This window comes from Balearica regulorum, chromosome 3 (assembly GCF_011004875.1).
Source record: "Balearica regulorum gibbericeps isolate bBalReg1 chromosome 3, bBalReg1.pri, whole genome shotgun sequence".
Taxonomy (NCBI): domain Eukaryota; kingdom Metazoa; phylum Chordata; class Aves; order Gruiformes; family Gruidae; genus Balearica; species Balearica regulorum.
Genome location: NC_046186.1, coordinates 4175010 through 4190509, shown reverse-complemented (window position 1 = coordinate 4190509; position 15500 = coordinate 4175010). Strand labels below are relative to the sequence as shown.

Sequence of the window (15500 nt, the reverse complement as noted above, 5' to 3'; positions counted from 1 at the left end):
CAGCAATGACCTATTGGACCGGCTATGTTTAGACCTTTTTGACCTTGCTGGTACTGTCTGCCTTCACAGCTTCCCATGGCATCAAAGTTGACAAATTTGCTGTCTGCAAATGTCAAGATGTCTTCTCTGGGTTGTAACTGCCAGTCCAGTGTGACAGTCTGGGTTATTTTCCCCTAGATGTAGTGTACTGAAGCACTTCTATGATCTATTTTTCCACTCACTACGTTTTAAGAAGTTTCTTGCAGCTGGCAAAGCTTTTAAATACCTGAAATAAAAATTGCAAACCTGGAGATTTTACTCTTTGCTTTTTTTTTTCCATGTCATTGCTGAAGATACAAAAAATCATCCACACATTGAAGATTGGGGCACCCCATGGATGACCATTGGTCACAACCCTGGCACCTCCATCCTGCCCTGCATTGAGGCAGGGGTGGGCCTTAGATGTAAACAGGTAAAGGCGTGACCAGAGAAATCAAGAGACTCGAAGGTGGGATTTAGCTCTTAATAGACTCTATCACTTCTCCAGTAGCCACTTCATCAGTGATTCAGATACTGAGGGGCTAAAAAACTTCTTATTGGCACCAAAGCCTAGGAGTTAGCCTCCCTCCACAAACAGGAGGATCTTTATCCTTAAAAAAAGCTCCAGCAGAACAAAAATGACCTTACCTTGACCACTAACAGGGAGATGTGACCTTGTCCTCAACTTAGACACTGAGCCTTGAGTCAACAGGGTGGAGGGAAATGAAAATGAAACTTCAGCTTCCAGTGCAGTCATGAGATCATGCTAGGAGTGGCACAGATGCTTATACGGTCTGACAATATATTTAAGGTATCTATAATTATCTTCACCAGACACAGAAAATTCAGAGCTGGACCCAATCTAGTGCTGTGAGCAGGGGTCTCAACTCAGGAAGGTTGAGCTTGTGCTCACAGGCTTCATGTCCTCCTCTGGTCAAGCTCACTGTATGTCAATATTTAGAGTAAACTGTTTTGTATAATGAACCTTGATAAGACTGATCACAATTTTCTGAGAACTGGATTTTCATTGGAAAATAAAGACATATCTAAACCAGCATTTGTTACAAGGATTTACAGTTTTATGGAATATTTTTAAGCCTTTCTCCCTCACACTTCCCTATCTGACACGGCCTCAAAAATTTCCACATTTATGCAAGATAGAGTGTTTTAACTAGAAAAAAAATCAAAAAGTCTCAAGATTATGAAATAATTTGGTTATTAAATAACTTAGGACAACTTCTCTTGCATGGGAGACATCAAGTTCTACTGCCTGGTAAACCGTCCCTTTGATTAAACCTCATCACCAGCCAGGTCTTGCCTACACTGTGACTCAAGTCACTCCTGCTTAAAAAAAAAAAAAAAAAAAAAAAAAAAAAAGACTTTAAAAAGTCTTAAAAGTTCAGCCCGTTGAAAAGTGAGAATTATTTTAAATCTCAGTGTTTTTTATGAATGTAAATGTAAAAACTGTTCCCATTGGCTGCAGTGAAAATTATACATCTAACCAGAAGTACACCAGAATAATACTTACCAGATAGCGCTCTTTCAAGAATGTGCTAGCACTCCCAGCAAAATTGTCTAGCAATCTCTGCTATATTGTGGGGTTTTTTCAGCTGTGGAAGATCTGCAAAAGGAAATACCTGAGTTTCTTTCCATTCAGAGAAGTTAAAGGGACAGAAAATCAGATTACAGAGACAGAGTGGTGATATAAATCTTGCCCCTGGTTCAGCAGCAATCGCAGCTGAGTGAATGCACTCAGCACATACAGGATTTGGCATGTACAGATTCCAGCTGAGACGTTTTCCCATGTCACAGCTATGTGCATTTGGTCCACAGTCAGGAGACATCTCCCCTACCTTTGGGTGCTGCCCTTGCTTATTCGGTTTTTGTAAGAGCCAAGGACATTAAACAGTCAGGTAGTGACATCTGGAGGACAGCCACTGACAAAACCCTCTGCTAGCAACCCATCGGTGACACACCAGGAGTTTTGGGATGTGAAATAGGGGCCCTTAGGTCTACGTTCATTGGATAAATGAGAATGGGAGTCACGGAAGGACCTACACTTAGGTTTTTGGCCCAGGGTTAGGAACACCCTGAAAGACCTTGTCCTCCTTGGTTGATCAGATTCTTCTGCCTTCTGTCTGTGGACCACTGTCTGTGGATTCTCAGGCAACGTCAGGCTTGGGACATCCCCAGGGCTCTCTAGAGCTGTGATGCCCAGATGTGTGATAGTCTGAGTCCAGGGGTTGCCTATTTTCCCCATTGTCCCCATCCCCCAAGACACCTGTGGATGGTGCCAGGCAAGCTGTGGGCAGAAAGGGGATCTTCCAGGGCTGGGACAGGACAGCCTGTGTCCAGGTAGATTAAGATTCTTGCACTTTCAGGCCATCATCATTGTGTGCAGGATGCAGAACTGTGGGACTTTGCTTCCTGCTAAATGCCAGATTCTGGCACAAGAGGTCAGACCTTACATGAGTAACGGTTCATTAAAAGTAGCTGAACTGTTTTAAAGGCTCTTTAAAGGTGATTTTAAAAGATGTAAATAGGAGGCATAATGAAAAGAGACAACGGAGCAATGAGAAAGGCAAGAAAAGTGTAGGGAAAGAAATAATTAATTTCTCCAGATGTACCCACACCAGGGGTGTACCCTGCCAAAGCAGGTCCAGCCTGGTCATTCCCACAGCTTCAAGTCTCCTTTTTTTCCAACCCTCCATCCCCTCTGTCCATCTAACCAAGAAATATATGGGGAACCAGGAAGAGAGTAAGTAGAGAGTTAAAGATCCTGATGACTACTCCTCACACCTTGGTTTCAGTTCCTCACAGCCAAGTGTTTCAACAAAATCAACAAAAAGAATATGCAAAGGGATCTTATCCCAACCTTCAACCACCTAACAGCAGGCTACAGAGTATATGGACCTAGACTTTTCTCAGAGTGCACAGTGATAAGGTGCGAGGCAAAAACCACAAACAGCAACAAGAGAACACGCTGCAATGGGGTGCCAGGCTGCAAGGGCCAGTGCTGCAATGGATAATGTACCCTGCTATGGATAAGACTGCAGGCTGGGCTTTTTGTAGAAGTCCTCATCTGGAGTCAGATGCCCTTTCCCTTCTGGAGGGGGATTGGGACCAAGAGAAGCAGAACCCAGATGTGGAGCCACAGCTGGGATGTCCACTAATCCTGTCTTCTGTGTAGAGGCTGAAGATACTTCCCAACGCTGGTCCAGCAAGGAAAGACCAATCTGCCATGGATTATTTACTGCCCTTCACCAGGGCTGTGGGGTACAGAGTGGGACAGCAAAAACAACTGCCCATGAAATGCCCATCTCACAGTGCTACCCCATGGAGGATGGGACATCCTGACCCCGGTGTGATTTGAACACACAGCCTTCTGATCTGGAGTCAGACGCGCTACCATTGCGCCACGAGGTCAGGGCTGGGAGGTGATCTGCCCAAATGTCCTCCTGCACTTTATGGCCATGGGCCGTTCTTTGAGGGAAGGGGACTTAAGATTCATCTGAAAGGAGTGGGAGTGTCTTTGCCAGTTGCCACACTAAGCCTGCAAGGAGGTCTCTAAATGAGGTACTTTAGAGGAGCAAGGCCAAAAGAGGACCATTGCCCAGAGCAGCCCTACAGGGCCTCTCCCAGGAGTAAACGGGCTCCTGAGCATGTGTCTCCAGAGGGGCAGGAGGGATGGTGGCCCACCACCTCCCTGGGGAGAGAGGCCCCATTGACCTGGCAGATGTACAGCACCCACCTCAAGCCCTGTGGCAGGAGGGACCCTCATGCCTTTTGCACAGTTTGGCTGGGGTCACCTTCCCCTCAGCAAGGGGATGGAGTGTGCTTTCAGTTCAGTTGCCCCCACATATCCTAGATCCATTGCTATTCACTCTGCTCCGTGCCTCCCTGGGCTTTTGCTCTCCAGTCAGGTAACTGCGCTGTGGGCACAACTTGTCTGGCCTTTCCTCAAGGGGTTGTCTTGTCCTCTCCACCTCTCATAGCCCTTCTCTTGGGGTTCCCCAGTCACCCCTGGGGTGGTCCCCATGGAGAGGACATCCCCACCGCCCAGGCTGGGGTCCAAGCCGGGGAGCTGCGTCCCTCCACCCCGACCTCGTGGCGCAAGGGCAGCGCGTCTGACTCCAGATCAGAAGGTTGTGTGTTCGAATCACACCGGGGTCAGCCTTGGGACACCGCTCACCACCCTTTCTATTGCCCTGCTTTTCTGGGGGGGCTGCTCTGCGTGAGGGGCAGGGCTCTGCAAGGCATTGCCCAACTCTAGGGGGGGCACCTCAGGAACGGCTGAGGGGGGAAAGGAGATGCCCAGAGCTTTCCTTTCAGCAGGGCTGGACGTTATGAATCACGATCGGAGGGGAGGCCAATGTTCAACGGGTGTTGTGGTGGCTCTCTGCTACAGCTGGCCTCATCAACAAGCTGAAGGAAGTGAAGTCTTCCTCACACAAGGGCAAGAAGCTCCACAGCTGGAGGCTCAGTGCCTCCTGGGGGACGTGGGCTTACCCGCGGCAATACTTGCCTGGCAGAGTAACGTGGGGTGGTACAGTCAGTCCGGGCAATTCTGGAAGGGATCTAGGACAATTATTCAGTGTGGGATTATGGAAACGGAGACAGGTTTCTGATGAAGAAGCAAGAGAAGTTTTTTCAAGAAGAGGAGTAAGGGGAAGGATTGGGGGAGCTCTAATCTGGTCAGCCTCACCAAAAAGCCCAGATGAAGACCGAGGAAGAAATACTCCTGAGAGCCATCCCCAAATGAAGGAAGGATGGAAGATGCTCATGTCCAAATGAAATGACTGGAAAGAGTGTCCATGGATTCATTAAAACCAGACCACTCTTGGCCAACACGGTAGGTTTCTTTGAAGAGACGACTTCCTCAGTGGTCAAGAGGAGACCAAGGAACATCATTTATCTTGACTACAATTTGATCTCTGACAAGGTCTCCCAGACCTGTCCCTGTAGCAGGACACAGAGACAGAGCGTCTAAGCCGAATCACAAGGCAGCCGGCCATGTGGTTGGAGCAGGGGGCCGAGGGGGCTGCGGTCAGCAGTTGGCAGTCCAGCTGATGTTCTTCACTGCTTGGTGTTGCATTGGATGGTGTTTGGTGTCTGTGTGATGGGCGCAGAGGATGTTCTACAGAAGGACGGCACGGGCAGCCTGCCAAGGGCCCTGGCGGAACCAGGGGCCGGGGCCAGTGGCGCAATGGACAACGCGCCTGACTACGGATCAGGAGACTGCAGGTTCGACTCCTGCCTGGCTCGACACTTTTAGCCTGGGGGGGGGGGGTTCCTCCTGCTCCCTCTGCGAGGTCCTGCCTTCTCCTGGACGTTGTCCATCCTCGGTGCCTTCTGCAGGGTGAAGGTGCTGGGCTCTTCTCTTCCCCTGCAGAATGGAAAGAGTTACTCCAGACCTTTGTCTCATCACTCTCTTCTACTCATAGAATCATATAATTATAGAATGGTTTGTGTTGGAATAGACCTTGAAGATTATGTAGCTCCAACCCCTCCACTAGCCCAGGTTGCCAAAAGCCCCATCCAACCTGGCCTTGAACACTTCCAGGGATGGGGCATCCACAGCTTACGGGGCAACCTGTTCCAGGGCCTCACCACCCTCATAGTGAAGAATTTCTTCCTAATATCTAATCTAAATCTGCTCTCTTTCATTTCAAAGCCGTTCCCCCTTGCCCTGTCACTACTTGCCCTTGTAAACAGTCCCTCTCCAGCTTTCACTGCTCACTACTGACATCCCTCTAGTCCCATTGCTTATTCACGTTCCACACTGAGAATACTGCATGCAGCTTTGAGGCCCCCAGTATAAGGACACTGATGAACTGGAACAAGTCTAGTGGAGGGCTGTCAAAATGGCCTCATGTTGGAGCACTCACTGTATGAGGAGAAGTCATGGGAACTGGGTTTATTTGCCTGGGGAAGAGGAGGTTTCTCTGAGGATCTGATAGCAACCTTCCAGTACCTATGAGGAGCTCATCAAGCCAGGTAGTTCATAGCATTTCATGATGAGAGGATGACAGAGAATAGGTATAAATTGAAATGGGACATTCTGGCCAAATATGAGGGAAGATTATTTTCCCAAATTTTTTGTCATTGATGAAGGTGGGAAGGAGAGAGGGCTAAAGGGAGGGAGTGAAGAAGGGAGGAGGCTGCAACCAAGGCATGGGAACAGGGGCTCAGCAGGTGCAAAAGCCGCTTGGTTGGTGCCAAGTACAGTGACTGAGGCAGGGGAGACAGAATGGCACCTCAACAAAAACAGATTAGATCAAGGAAAATCTCTATTAGATGACAGTAAAAAAAATTCACATATCACCATATCGTAGGGTAACATTAGAACAGGATCCCAGAGAGGTTTTGCAGATCCCATCCTTGGAGTCATTCAAAGCTCAACTGTAACAAAATGACCTAATGTGAAAGATTTTTGTGCTCTGACGGATCTGCCTTCCTGGGATCTCATTAAATCTATTTTTCCCTACACTTAACTAATTTCTCTTGCACTTTCCCCTGTTCCTCTCACAAAGTCCATCCAGCGATCGGAAGCCCCTGGAACTCCAGGAGGACCAGGGCCAGTGGCGCAATGGACAACGCGCCTGACTACGGATCAGGAGATTGCAGGTTCGACTCCTGCCTGGCTCAGCATTTTCCTGCCCAAAGCCTGGCCACACTGATGGTGACAGGGGACCTCTTTCTCTATGATGGCCTGATTTTGTCTGGTGTTTCTCCCTTCTTGCTGGGCTTCCTTCACAGAAAAGGATTCCTTTGCATCAGTGTATGCTCTGACTGGATATACTGGCAAAAAAATATTTCACTTTGAGGGTGGTAAATCACTGAGAGAGGGGCCCAGAGAGGTCGTGAACTCTTCAGCCTTGGAGGTATTCAGAATTCAGGCAGGCAAAGCACTGATCTGAATGTCATAAGAAATTTGGACTAGGGACTTCCACATGTTGTTTCCAACATGAATAACTCTATTATTCAATGGGAAATTCCTGCTTCCATATTCTTTTGCAGCTCCATCCTACATTGATAGGCTCGTGGGCTTGTCACCACCTTTCTGGTACCTTCACCCTGCATGTGGCTTGGACAAGGAAGGTCAAAGATGCCCATGTACAGCCTAACCCAGACTAAGTGGCCATCATGCAAGATCTCACTACCCACAGCTCACCTGCTCTGCCCTCTGTCATTCAAAGGAGGTAAGTAAGTGGAGGACAAAACAGGTGGCCTTCGGCTGAGCTCAACACTCAGCTTTGCACCACGACTCCAGAGACCCCTGAGCTGCTCCAAGCCGTGCGCTGACTGGGAGTTGTAGCCACACCTCCCATGGAGAAGGCAAGATGTCTCCTCCAACCCACCAGAGCAGCTGAGGGGCTGGAGGTCACCATCTGCATTTGCTTCCTGGCATCCTTGTGGGGGGACTCAGCCAAGGCACCTCTTCTCCTGGGTGGTGGGACCAGTGGGACCAATACAGATCTCTCACCCATAAGGGTAGAGTAGGATAAAGCTGTCATGGATGGGGCAGGAGGGAGCTAGGTGAGGTCTTCTTGCCACTTCTCTTTGTCCAGCAATACACCCAAGTGGTACAGAAAGCACAGTGGGGGCACCAGGTGGAACCAGGGTCTGGGGCCAGTGGCGCAATGGACAACGCGCCTGACTACGAATCAGGAGACTGCAGGTTCGACTCCTGCCTGGCTCGCCCTGAAACTGCCTGGCTGTTGTGAGATGACAAGGGACAGCTGTCTTCATCAGGTCCTTCCCAGGCTTTTTGTCCATCTCTCTGGCATCAGCATCACAGGAGCATCATTTTACAACACACTGCATCAAAGCTGCGAGCATGCCACCTGCTTCAAGAGCCGCCACTCCTCAAGTCCTTTTTGTCCTGGCCTGCTGAGTTCCTACATTGATGGGCATCAAGTTTACTCCTGAGGTCTCTGAGTGTGTGTTTTCCTCATAAGCCTTGTGCAGATCTCCTCTCTGTCTTCCTGAGCACCACTGAGTGAAGGCTACCCAAAGCCTCACTAGTAACTGTGGGCAAGGGGGAGGTGGAAAATGGTCTGGAACATTGGCTTTAAAGGGTTGTGGTCAGGGGCTGGAAGTGCAAATGGTGGTTAATTGCTCCTAGTGCTCCTCAGGGGTCAATGCTGCCACTGATATTATTGAACATCTTCACTGACATACTCAGTAATGGGATAGGATGAACCCTATGTGAGTTCATGGATGACACCAGTGGGGAGGGGAGCAGGCGACACTGGCAGGATGGCCATCATTCAGAGTGACCTGGACATGGTGAAGGAAGTTCAGCAAAGGCAAACACAACATCCTGCATCTGGGATGGGATAAGCCCAACAGCACTATAGACTGGGGGCAACTGTCAGGAAAACTGTCGTGCCAAAAAGTGCATGGAGGGTCCTGGAGAACAACAACCTGAACAAGAGTCAGCAGGGTGCTGGGTTGTCCTGCCAAGAACATAGCTACCAGCTCAAAAGGAAGCATTACTGCTCTTCATCCAGCACTTCGGAGACCATCACTGGGGCACTGTGTCCAAGACTAACCTCAGTACAAACAAGACACTGACAACATGGAGCAAGTCTAGCTTTGTCCTTTTCCACACATTTCCATACCTCTTCAAGCTTTTCCCCTAGTTAAAGTTTTTTAAAGTCTGCTGGCAGACATACTTTTGCCTCTTCGTGTCTGATATACCTTGTAGTCTCCTAGGCAATCCTAATTCCTAAAAGAAGGTTGCAAAGTTATAAAAGTGAGGTGTCTGATTTGCCCGGGTGCTGCACCCCTCCACCCTGACCTTATGGCACAAGGGAAGTGCATCTGCAAGGGGATCACCAGGTTGGGTGTCTGAATGATGCTGAGCCAGGCTTGGGACAGTGCTGAGGGCAGATGGCCAGTCTGCTTTCCACAGAGCTCATCGAGGTTGCATGCAGAACTTTGCAAGGCATCAATAAACTGCACAAAGACCGATGTGGGCCTCAAAGGTAGTTGGAGACCAGAGCAAATAATCTGCCAGGACAGTCTCAGAGTGCTGGGTCTGTCCAGCCCACAGGGGATCCATTGAAGAGGCATCTTCATTCTGCTGTGGGATTTGCTGTGGTGCTCCTGGCTGTGGTGTTGGCCCCAACTCTGCCCATTTTGGGGTGCCCAGCTCTGCTGAAAGGTCTAGAAGAACTTTTCCATTCTGCAGGGGAAGAGGAGAGCCCAGCACTTTCACCCTGCAGAAGGCACCGAGGATGGACAACGTCCAGGAGAAGGCAGGACCTCGCAGAGGGAGCAGGAGGAACCCCCCCCCCCCAGGCTAAAAGTGTCGAGCCAGGCAGGAGTCGAACCTGCAGTCTCCTGATCCGTAGTCAGGCGCGTTGTCCATTGCGCCACTGGCCCCGGCCCCTGGTTCCGCCAGGGCCCTTGGCAGGCTGCCCGTGCCGTCCTTCTGTAGAACATCCTCTGCGCCCATCACACAGACACCAAACACCATCCAATGCAACACCAAGCAGTGAAGAACATCAGCTGGACTGCCAACTGCTGACCGCAGCCCCCTCGGCCCCCTGCTCCAACCACATGGCCGGCTGCCTTGTGATTCGGCTTAGACGCTCTGTCTCTGTGTCCTGCTACAGGGACAGGTCTGGGAGACCTTGTCAGAGATCAAATTGTAGTCAAGATAAATGATGTTCCTTGGTCTCCTCTTGACCACCGAGGAAGTCGTCTCTTCAAAGAAACCTACCGTGTTGGCCAAGAGTGGTCTGGTTTTAGTGAATCCATGGCCACTCTTTCCAGTCATTTCATTTGGACATGAGCATCTTCCATCCTTCCTTCATTTGGGGATGGCTCTCAGGAGTATTTCTTCCTCGGTCTTCATCTGGGCTTTTTGGTGAGGCTGACCAGATTAGAGCTCCCCCAATCCTTCCCCTTACTCCTCTTCTTGAAAAAACTTCTCTTGCTTCTTCATCAGAAACCTGTCTCCGTTTCCATAATCCCACACTGAATAATTGTCCTAGATCCCTTCCAGAATTGCCCGGACTGACTGTACCACCCCACGTTACTCTGCCAGGCAAATATTGCCACGGGTAAGCCCACGTCCCCCAGGAGGCACTGAGCCTCCAGCTGTGGAGCTTCTTGCCCTTGTGTGAGGAAGACTTCACTTCCTTCAGCTTGTTGATGAGGCCAGCTGTAGCAGAGAGCCACCACAACACCCGTTGAACATTGGCCTCCCCTCCGATCGTGATTCATAACGTCCAGCCCTGCTGGAAGGAAAGCTCTGGGCATCTCCTTTCCCCCCTCAGCCGTTCCTGAGGTGCCCCCCCTAGAGTTGGGCAATGCCTTGCAGAGCCCTGCCCCTCACGCAGAGCAGCCCCCCCAGAAAAGCAGGGCAATAGAAAGGGTGGTGAGCGGTGTCCCAAGGCTGACCCCGGTGTGATTCGAACACACAACCTTCTGATCTGGAGTCAGACGCGCTGCCCTTGCGCCACGAGGTCGGGGTGGAGGGACGCAGCTCCCCGGCTTGGACCCCAGCCTGGGCGGTGGGGATGTCCTCTCCATGCCGGAGCAGGTTTGTTGGCAGGACTTGTGACCCCAGGGGGGACCCACGCTGGAGCAGTTTGTGCCTGAAGGTCTGCACCCCATGGGAGGGACCCACGCTGGAGCAGTTGGTGAAGGACTGTAGCCCGTGGGTAGGACTCACGTTGGAGAAGGTCATGAAGGATTGTCTGCTGTGGGAGGGACCCCAGGCTGGAGCGGGGGAACGATGAGAGGAGTCCTCCCCCTGAGGATGAAGAAGCGGCAGAAACACCGTGTGATGAACTGACCGTAACCCCCATTCCCCATCCCCCTGTGCTGCTGAGGGGGAGGAGGTTGAAGCCGGGAGTGAAGTTGAACCCGGGAAGATGGGAGGGGTGGGGGGAGGTGTTCTAAGATTTGATTTTATTTCTTATTCCTCTATTCTGTTTTGCTTGGTAATAAGATAGATGAATTTATTCATCTAAGTTCAGTCTGTTTTGCCCATGACAATAATTGGTGAGTGATCTCTCCCTGTCCTTATCCTGGACCCGTGTGCCGTTCGTTATCCTTTCATTATCCTTTCATTATACCTTTTCTCCCCTGTCCAGCTAAGGAGGAGGAGTGATAGAGCAGCTCTGGTGGGCACTTGGCCTCCAGCCTGGGTCAACCCACCACACTGGGGAACCCCCAGCAAAGCTGTAGTTATGGAGGGGAAGGGGCAACCTGAGAAGGCAATGACCATGGCCTGGCTGCAGAAAGGAGCCCAGGCTGGAGGATGAACGTGCAGGGTGGGATGGGGTGATCTGCAGGCAGAAAGGCAGCCCAGGGCAGATCACAGGGAAGGGACCAGGTCCCTTCCTGCAACACAGCCCAAAGCTGGCTTTGGGTATGTACCCAGAAATGGTGGCGGACAATTTTAAGAGCAGACAGCCCATGGGCTCAGTCCAGTCACAGCTGGATACTACAGCTCCTGATGTCCTGCCCCAGCCGAAACCCTGTGTTGGCTGGGAATGGCAGCTGGACCTTCTGCAAGGAAGGGAGGATGTCCCACCAGTGCAGGCAAGGTCCACCAACAGTGCAGGCAAGGTCCGCCGCCAGCTCTGGCTGCCCAGTCTTTTCCCCATGGGTGGTTAGTGCATGGTTGCTATGGACAAGGGTGTCAGAGAGGAGGTGAAACCTTCCTTCTTCCTCTCCAACTCCATGCCTACCCAGCATGCTGGAGGAAGTCTGCTGGGTACCAGGTTGACAGGGGCAGGGACATGGTGGGGGGACAATACGGGTGGGGGGCTGGGGCCAGCGGTGCAATGGACAAAGCACCAGGAGAGTCCTGTCTGGCTGAGCCTGGTGCTGCCCACAGCCTGGCCACGGTGGAGGTGATGGGGGTCAGATTGCTCTGGTGTCCTTCTGGAAGTGGTGGGAAAGTGGCCTTGGGTTTTGCCCTGGCTCCGACTTATCCCCTTTCTCTGTCATGTATTCTGCCAGCAGTAAGATATTTTTCTATCAGAAATCCATTAGGCATTTTTCTCAAAAACAGTTGTTACACCTCATTCACGAATGTCCCATTTCATCTGAACCTCCTGTGGACTGGAGAGAGGCAGGGTGGCTGTGTCTCCATCTGTCCCATTCCCTTTCTCTTTCAGAGCATGTTTTTTTCTGCTCAAATCATCTTTGCTTTTCTCCACCTCCATTTCATCCCACCTTGTTCCCCACTGCCCTACCTTTGGCCTTATGTCACAAATTCTGACATCTTTGCACTCAGTTCCTGTTTGTCCCAGAGCTCCTATTAAAAACCTTGGAGTTAGAGCTCTGACATCACTACTAATATATATGTCTTTCCTTTCAAAGAAAATAAACTATTTTATATATACAAGTTTGTGATGCAATGCTGAATTTATTGTTGTTATTAAGAATGATCCCTTTCAGAAAATTCCTTGAGAAATGAGGACAAAAATCGAGAACGTTGTTCATAAATGCAAATAGAAATTACAGCACCCAAATGAGGTATGGCATAATTGATAGTGTAATAGATGCATTTATTTTCTGCAGTGAATATAGTTATCTGGCTATGCTTAAGGCAGTTTGCTTGAATTGCATAGCCAATGAGCTACTTGTCTATCATCTGTATGTACTGTGTATAAATACATGAGAGACACAATATTCATTTTGAGGGAAAGACTGCTGCTGAACTTTATTAGATTTCTATTTATGGATAATTGTTTGGGAGCAAGTCACAGCGCTCTCACCTGGGCTAGTGGTAGAGTACATTTCTACATGGAAACGTTCTTCTCTTGTGAAAGAAAGAAATCTCAGCAGAAGACTCTGAAATCCTGCATTTTCAAGGTTTTGAAAATGAGTTTTATTTTTTTAAAAAGCAACTGACATCATGTGGTTACTACTCTCTGACTGTACGAAGCAGCATTGATTAGCAAGGTATGAAGTGCTAGGGGAAGGTCTCCTGGGGTGGGATGCTGCTTTAGAAACTTGAATGTGTCTACAAGGGAAGTGCCTACCTGTGCACTAGGCAGCAGAGCTCCCATTATTACTATAGGTTTAAAAAGTTATACAAGTGATATAAAATTACATGAATTTAGAAAAAAGTTAACTTTGTAGTTACACACTTATCCTGAATGTGAGCAACTCCAGTCCCTAAAATTCGATGTCTGAAAGCAAAACCATTCCTCTCCAACTGTATTAATAATAATTGTCACGCATATATTCCGTAAATTATCGATGCTGAAGATGGAGCAAAGAGGCAGGCACCTCCCTTTCCATCTGAGCAAACCCTGCCCTCAAGAAGGGCTCTGCTGTCCCTTCTTCCGCCAGCATGTCCCCCCACAGGAGGGAGCCAGGAACCAGCTCATGGGCTCCTCAAGCTGCAAAGCCAGGCTGGAGATACGTTTTGCTCACTGAAGGACCACCCATCCCTAGGCCAGGCTGGAAATTCAGCTTGTTTCCTTCCTGGAAAAACAATTCTTTCTCCACTTTTTTTGTTTGTTTGTTTGCTTTTGTTTTTTTGTTATTCATTTATTAATCTAACCCCATCTGCCCACAGTTTTCTAGAAGTGCAACCTCAGATGAAGCCATAACCATAGATGTGGCCATAAGGAGCTTTACCAGCTGCCTGCTCCCCACTGACCACCTCACAGCAGCATCTCTCCTCATCTATCCCACTTGGGTACTTGCTTAATTTCCAACTGCATGATATAATGGAGAGATTCAACTGCCTAAATTCAGACATCTAGGGATGCGCTGGTCTACATTTGCCTCTCCAGAAGCACCTGAGTATCCTATAGACCCCTGTCCCATGCATATATCTTGGATGCTATAGTGATATTATGTTCAGGCAACTGAATCCTGCCTGAGGGTGGGAATAAGCTGAAAGATTTGGACAAATAAGGTAGGTGTCTCCACACAAGTATATTTGCATGTTAGATAGTTGATACATCACTTAAATATGTAAAAATGGCTTGAAAGGTGCAGGAGATACTTCTGGACACTTGTCTTTTCTGTATTCATTTTTATTTTTAAGCAGAATATGTCAATGTCTGTATGATATCAGTTTGATAGAATACTGAAATTTTCAAATTTCTCAGCAGAACACTGCATCACCCCCCCAATATCCAACTCCTTACAATGTTATAAATAAGGTCAGTTTTTCAGCTAGTTTGAGGAACACTGCAAACCAACCACAATCATTTACACTGTTGATTTACATTGCCATAATGCCAATCTGTATAAGCCCTTGAGGAAAGCAGATGTTTCCCATAATTTTAGTGTCCCAGGTTGCTTCAGAGCTAGCCCAGGCTCATTGACTGAAAACTTCAAAATGAAAGAGAAGCCCTCCCTTCTCATGTATACTCCCCTTCCACACTTTCTCAAAGTGATATGAGTCCCAGGGAATCACAGAATCACAGAACGGCAGGGTTTGGAAGGGACCTCTGGAGATCATCTAGTCCAACCCCCTGCTAAAGCAGGATCACCTCGAGCAGGTCGCACAGGATCGTGTCCATGCGGGTTTTGAATCTCTCCAGAGAAGGAGACTCCACAGCCTCTCTGGACAGAAAGAGTCATAGTTTTCTGAATCTACTGAGAGAACAGACATTTCACATGACAGTAGAAGCTTCTCCCTCATTGCTGTCTGCTACTCAGATGGATCTACATCTTCTTCAGCATATCCCTACTCCAGGACATGTAGCTACAATGATTTCACCTGGCAGACACTTCTCAGGAACCATCACAGTGATTTCAAGGTGAGAACTGCCTGGTGAAGAAGTCTATGGCTGTCAGGTCCATGACAGAGGAGCTCACTGCAGCACTGGAGGACTCTTCTGTGGCCAGACCCTCTGCAACTTTAAGAGAAGTCAATCCATTGTGTCACCTGGTTTTCATCCTGTATTGATAACTGCTACACGCTTCCCCACCAACTGCAGCAGGAATGCAAGCATCTTCTGGAAATACCTGTAAACACCTCATTGCTTCCTATGCCCCCATCAGAAGAGGTGATGCTCCTGGTGGGATTGATACCCATAGAGTACATTTTTCAGGCTATTGTTAAATTAGCTAATATAACTGGGTGAGGTGGCTAGGGATGCTACTATATGGGCATTTTATATCGCTGTGGAAGTCAGGATTGGTAAGATCTGCTCCACGGCAGAAAGATCTCTAAAGGGTTTATCTCTATTCCCCAGATTAAGAAACAACCATCTTCCAAAGCCTGCCTATCTCACTCACCTTAGACACATACCTCAAGACAGCGTTGAAGTCTCCTCCAGAAGTCCTTGTGTCTCCATTGACTCCAAGGGAAAACTAGAAGATGATGTTAGGTTAGACAGCTGGGATGGGTTTCATCCCACCTCTTTTGGAGGTTGACAGTACAGATGCCTCCATCTGAATAAGTCTTCTGCATTTCCTTCATAGTCAATGGAGAGAAGCAAGTACTGGGTGAGCCTGCCAGAATATCACATTGTAGAAGTGAC

At 49.0% G+C, this 15500-nt stretch overlaps 1 protein-coding gene and 7 non-coding genes across 8 annotated transcripts in view; 5 read left to right on the top strand and 3 right to left on the bottom strand.

The window, feature by feature from the left end:
• CTSB (cathepsin B) overlaps positions 1-15500 on the top strand; it is a 131641-nt gene that overhangs the window by 60625 nt on the left and 55516 nt on the right. The window lies entirely within an intron of this gene.
• Positions 3373-3444, bottom strand: TRNAW-CCA (transfer RNA tryptophan (anticodon CCA)). Its single transcript has one exon. It is a non-coding gene; the product is annotated as a tRNA-Trp (tRNA).
• Positions 4120-4191, top strand: TRNAW-CCA (transfer RNA tryptophan (anticodon CCA)). The gene has a single exon. It is a non-coding gene; the product is annotated as a tRNA-Trp (tRNA).
• On the top strand, positions 5211-5283 carry TRNAR-ACG (transfer RNA arginine (anticodon ACG)). Its single transcript has one exon. It is a non-coding gene; the product is annotated as a tRNA-Arg (tRNA).
• On the top strand, positions 6594-6666 carry TRNAR-ACG (transfer RNA arginine (anticodon ACG)). The gene has a single exon. It is a non-coding gene; the product is annotated as a tRNA-Arg (tRNA).
• Positions 7648-7720, top strand: TRNAR-ACG (transfer RNA arginine (anticodon ACG)). Its single transcript has one exon. It is a non-coding gene; the product is annotated as a tRNA-Arg (tRNA).
• TRNAR-ACG (transfer RNA arginine (anticodon ACG)) lies at positions 9339-9411 on the bottom strand. Its single transcript has one exon. It is a non-coding gene; the product is annotated as a tRNA-Arg (tRNA).
• TRNAW-CCA (transfer RNA tryptophan (anticodon CCA)) lies at positions 10431-10502 on the bottom strand. Its single transcript has one exon. It is a non-coding gene; the product is annotated as a tRNA-Trp (tRNA).